The following is a 6,161-nucleotide window of genomic DNA, read 5'->3' as shown; positions in this document are numbered from 1 at the left end:
TGTTGTTGAGCATACATTGCCAGATCCACTGGCTTTCCAACAATCATTCCAAAAGGTGCAACCTGTGTCTCTGGATGCTGCTGAGGAACATAATACTAGCATTTGCACCAGATGTTGCAAAGGAAACGCCGTAAGTCGGTAGCACATATGGAAGAAGAGCATAGATGAAAAAGGATGTGATATGTTACATGATCTAACTATAACCAAATTTAAGTGAAAAATAAATGTTAATGTTAAATGTAATACAATCAAACAATCTACTAAAAAAAGAGGCACGGGCAACTTTCTTCCTAAGTGCTCAATCTAAGAGTTTATTTTCATTGACAATTCTAAGAGTTTATTTTCATTGATAATTGCATCCCAGACCAGACCTCCTTTGTCTTTCATAGTCTGAGCCAGACTGAACCCTTACCCTCATATGGTAATGGTTCTAGATCAAATTTCTTTGTGAGTAATCTCTAGAGGCGTTTCCATTTATACACGTCTCCATTTATACACAGTTTGCCTAAAACATTCACCAATCTCCAAGCAGAGAAGCCAAATATGTGTGTCGAAAGTGAATGGAGCAAGTTAATCCTTCTTTCTTCTTTGCAACTTCAAATACAATATCCTTGAGAGTGTAGTAAAAATTGGGCCTATGTGCGTCGAAAGTGAATGGAGCAAGGTAATCCTTCTTTCTTCTTTGCAACTTCAAATACAATATCCTTGAGAGTGTAGTAAAAATTGGGCATAGGTAACCTAGGAAGTTCGGCTGATATTTATGAAATGGACCAATGTAATATTTCCCCCTTAAGATAGATATACTATAAATTCTCTACATTAGGCAGGAGGGCATCTAACACATTACTCAACATTCTTCCATTGATTGCACAATTTTGCTCATATTGTTTCCATTTATACACATCTCCATTTATACACAGTTTACCAATCTCCAAGTAGAGAAGCCAAATATGTGTGTCGAAAGTGAATGGAGCAAGTTAATCCTTCTTTCTTCTTTGCAACTTCAAATACAATATCCTTGACAGTGTAGTAAAAATTGGGCATAGGTAACCTAGGAAGCTCGACTGATATTTGTGAAATAGACCAATGTAATTTCCCCTTGAAGATAGATATACTATAAATTCTCTACATTAGGCAGGAGGGCATCTAACACATTACTCAACATTCTTCCATTGCTTGCACAGTTCTACTCATATTGTTTGCACAATTCTGCACCTCTGCTCATATTTGTCTCTCTGCTAACCTAAACAACCCATAAGAGATGGGTGACATATATAAACATTAAAAATACTAATAAAAAAACAACTTAAAAATTCAAGAAAGTGAGATCATGTATTATAGATTCAAACATTAAACATACAATAAATCCTTAAGGAAATTCCACTTCATATAAATTTTCCAAAGTTTTTTTTATATAAATTCATATTCTCAAAAAATTTATTTTATAATTCAATATAAATAAAAACAACTTAAAACCTAAAGAAAGTGACATCATATATTTTATATTGAAGCATTAAACATACATTAAATTCTTAAGGGAATTCCACTTCATAAAAAAAATTCCAAAGATTCTTTATCTAAATTCTTAATTTTTATTTTATAACAAAAAAAACAGAAAACAAAACAAAAAACAAAAACTTAAAAAAAAAAAAAAAAATGATTATACATTATAAATTAAAACACTAAACTTATAATTAATTCTAAAAAAAATTAAATTCACATAAAAATTTCCAGAGTTACAAAAATTCATATTTTCAAAATTTTTATTATAAAGTTCAATATATATAACATAAGTATTGATATAAAAATAAAAATAAAAATATGCATCCCATTATAATTTTTTTAATAAACAAATTTACAAACTAGTAAAATATTAAGAATATTACAATAAAGAGATTCATTTTATTGTTTTTATCGATTTGGGTGACTGTTTAACATCGATGGAGCATTTACTTAACTGTCCCACCCCGGGTACGTGGCGTGGGCAGTCTTCAGCTGCCACCTCGGGATCCATCGTGCATCGACAGCTATGAGACGGGAGAGATGATCCTACGGTTGTCATGGATGCTTGCCGACTTACACTACCCTTGGCGCGGCATTGGAGTCCCATTCTTTCGCGGAAAGATCTGGAACTTGCTCCACCCCCTGCCCTAGCTGAGGGCTTGACAGTCACTGCACGAGAGTTTTGGATACAGAGAAGTTTTGGATACAGAGAACATGCGCCCGAGGCTTCAGAACCTATTCCTACTACCACGATTTATCGCCGGGTTATTACATAACAGTTTCTTTCCTGTACTAACTAATTTGTTGATTCGCTGTTGTTTGTTTTGCGGATAGGCCTTTCTTGTACTGGCGCGGCATTGGAGTCCCATTCTTTCGCGGAAAGATCTGGAACTTGCTCCACCCCCTGCCCTAGCTGAGGGCTTGACAGTCACTGCACGAGAGTTTTGGATACAGAGAACATGCGCCCGAGGCTTCAGAACCTACTCCTACCACCAGGATTTATCGCCGGGTAATTACATAACAGTTTCTTTCCTGTACTAACTAATTTGTTGATTCACAGTTGTTTGTTTTGCGGATAGGCCTTTCTTGTACCGGTTAGGTATTTGCATTTCTTTAACCATGGTATATGGCTTGCACGCAGGTACTCTCGCTCCTTCTACCTGGGTTGCGGATGGCTTTGGACGGTCATTCTGATTTTCCTCTGGTATGGTGAAATTCCACTTGCTATTGATTGTAGAAATTGGGTCTGGACCTTAGTCTACAGGCCACCGTGCCTGAATTGTAGCTACAGCTCGCATGAGCACACTATTAGGTGACCCTGTTTTGGGTTCCGGTGAGGCCAACCCCGTGATGGCTTCTGTTTTTCTTTCTGGTTAATGGATATGAGGCTTCGTTCCACAAGGTCGCTTCTCTGAGCCGTTCTGGCTGAACATGTTGTTTTGTTTGTTAGACTTATACCGGGGCCGTCTGAGATTCATTTATGACCCTCGGCAATTCTCCATTTTCGGGCCCAGTTTTTTTTGGTAATGTAATATATTATGTGCGTTCCGTTTATTTGTCTTTCCACACTTGGAACTGAACATGAAAGTTTTTATTGGAATCTTAAATACATATTATGGCTTCACTGAAATGATTTATCGCTCAGATTCTTAGTTTGATTTGGTTGTTTAGAGCTGTTTCAGCTCCCTAAATTTGTGGCACTGTACAGCAGTGTGTGTGTATATATATATATATATATATATATATTCAGTTTTCCAGTTAAACGTTTCATCCTGACAAATTGGTTTCGATTTTTTTAGCTATGTCATTTGTCGTGTTTTCTTGTTTAATTCCACCGGATGTATTTACTGCTTCTAATCAATTGGGGTTTGGCTCCGCATGAGGTTTCGAGGGTTAAAACCCTGCCCCTCCTAACACCCGTAGTCTATCCCTCCAGCTGTCTTGTATTAGTGCGGCCAAAACCCGAGACCCCGTCCCATGAGTTCAACACCCTCCTGGACCAGCGTTTCCCAATGTGGGTGCATACAATGTAGTCCACGAAACTGGAAACCTCACCCGTTCCTGATATCAGGGGTTTCCGTTATGTGAAGTTTTCTTTTATTGCTCTCGTCCTATTGCAGAGGACATTCTTTGTTTTCACTCCCGTTCCATGGGCTTATACGTTCAGAGTTCACAACTTCCAATCCGACCCAGCGCACAAGGGCTCAAAAGCTCAAGCTGACAAACCAAGGGAGTCCCTAATGAAGAAACCAACCGGGCATTTTCTGTTTTTTTTTTTTTTTTTTAGGAAAACAATAGGCGTTTAGCCTCATTTCTGTTCATGGCAAGGAATTTATAACATTCTACGAACCCTATTACTTCTGTTACGTGTTAAACTAAATCTTGCATAAAAGCGTTTGCTATTGGGGTTGAACAGAAAAGTTTTTAACAGTTCTTTTCCTCCCTGCCATACAGTCCTCCTACATTTAGGAATAGTCCGACTACATCAATAAATTAGTAGTTTTCATACTGTTTGGTTTTATGAGATTCGGAATTAGTAGATTGTGTAATATTTTCCTGCTGCCGTGCATATACATTTTGCAATCGGGAACGATAGAAATATTATTAATGTCAATGGTTGGCATCACCAATGACGCTAGTACAAGTGAAATTTGTTTAAAGACCTTCAAATTAGTCGGGATCTTATTGCTTGTATCATCTTGTATCTACCAGATTACAAAGTGATTGGAAATAGCCCCTATCGCAGGGACTTGCTAGCTTATATAAAAATGAATTTTTATATTGAGTGGCCTGATCCAAAGCCTCGAAATACATCTTAAAAGGATAAACCAAAGTTTAGTTTACCTAAACCTAAACAAATAACCGGCTTGTAACGTTTGTATACAATTACTATTCACACCTTCTAACTTGTGCCTATGTCAGGACTCAGAATACTCGCAGAAAAACAATACTACCTCCAGTAATAGAGTCGCAGCATCAACTTCCAATCAAAGTTCAATCTTGAACAGAATTTATGAATGCATTGTTGAAATACAATTTTTTACTAACAGTTCATCAAGGTTTATTTCCAACATGACACCCTTTCACAGCCATAAAATGGTACCTAGCTAAGAAGCCCTGTTGGTTCTTGCAACACTCTGCAGCCAGATGGGTAATCCTTCCTCAAAACAATGACTGACATTTAGAATCAGCCTCCCATCTCTTTACATTTAATTTGCAGTCAGGGACTCAATGTGATTAATATATAATAAAACCAGAACCTCGTTGTATCGTTCAATTAAAATTTGTTCACTAACAATTCACCAAGGTCTATTCCAAAATGACACCACCTCACGAGCATGGGATGTCACCAAGCCAAGAAAGCCCATTTGGCTTTTCTTGCAATATTCTGCAACAAAATGTGTAATCCTGCCCAAAACATTGACTGACATTTGCAAACAGCTTTTTATAATTTTTCAGTGAACTTCCCAGCCCATCCCCAATGTAATCTGTTGAATACAATCAGAATTTCCCGATGCATTCCAGGCCTCAATGTAATCTGTTGAATAAAATCAGAATTTCCCGATGCATTCCAGGCCTCGATGTAATCCTTTAGAATTTAAATACAATCAGAACCTTATTTTCTGATACAGTCCCGGCCTCAATGTAATCCTTCAAATACAATCAGCACCTTATTTCCTGATGAATATGCCTGAGCCATTCTAGTCAACTCGAACTGGACTGTTAAAAAGGGTCCTGTCCATCAATGCTTTGCTTTCTAGTATAACCTCCATAGCGCTGAATTTCCGACCCTCCCACAAATCGTTTTGACATTGCTGCTGCATTTTCCCTGTCTTTATAAATTGCTTCCCTGAAAATATTTATCTTTTTGTATTTGTACTAGAATTATCCATTTACTATACGAAAATGAGATAATAAAATGCATCCAATTTGTACTATTAAAGCAATCAAAGCAAGCACTCATCAAGCTAAAATATACAACAGCAATTTCATACCCAGAAAACAGAACCATATATCAAAACAAATCAAATACTACATCAGCCGTGTGGCTTTCAACTGACATCCATAAATGGCTAATCACAAAAACAATAGCTATTTTATTCTCCAGGAAAATATTATGCTATCCATGACTGGGACTATGTTTGAAAAAGGCTAATCACAGAAACATCAGATACGGCATTCTACAGGAAAACATTGATGCTTGTTCCCAATATTCATAATAGTAAAAAGCCCCACCTCAATGAAAATTCATTCAAACTGTTTTTAAATTTACTAATGTCAAATAAGAAATGGTTACAAAGTGAAACAGTTAACAGAAAGCAGCATAAGACCAATCAAAACAACTTGTGATTGATATCCATACCTAAAAAAGGGTCATATTTTCAAAGGTTTCAAGTATGAATTATTTATGGCAAAAATAAATGATAATACAAACAAAAGGTGGTTACAGCATCTACGAAGTATACCTCCATCATTCAAAATCATTTGAGATCCACCTTTCCTATTCACTTATGCTGGACTGAAATCACCATCATCCATTTTGACTAGCATCCAAATCTGTTTTAAGCTGCTCTCAAAGAAACAGCAAACAAAAATGCCCTGCTTGTCTGCTTATGAAAACAATTACTTTTGCTGGCAAATCCCAAACTATGCTCATC

General features: G+C 36.7%; 1 long non-coding RNA gene across 1 annotated transcript; it reads left to right on the top strand.

Moving 5' to 3' along the window:
* Positions 1-1,994: 1,994 nt before the first annotated feature.
* LOC149175138 (uncharacterized) lies at positions 1,995-2,904 on the top strand. The gene is made up of 2 exons (XR_016257966.1): positions 1,995-2,512; positions 2,645-2,904. It is a non-coding gene; the product is annotated as an uncharacterized LOC149175138 (long non-coding RNA).
* Positions 2,905-6,161: the final 3,257 nt, after the last annotated feature.

This window comes from Pinus tabuliformis, chromosome 4_1 (genome assembly GCF_031772625.1).
Source record: "Pinus tabuliformis cultivar Carrire ecotype Pingquan chromosome 4_1, CPIR1, whole genome shotgun sequence".
Lineage (NCBI taxonomy): Eukaryota > Viridiplantae > Streptophyta > Pinopsida > Pinales > Pinaceae > Pinus > Pinus tabuliformis.
The sequence above is the reverse complement of the archived record's forward strand: the minus strand, read 5'-3'. Positions and strand labels throughout refer to the sequence as shown.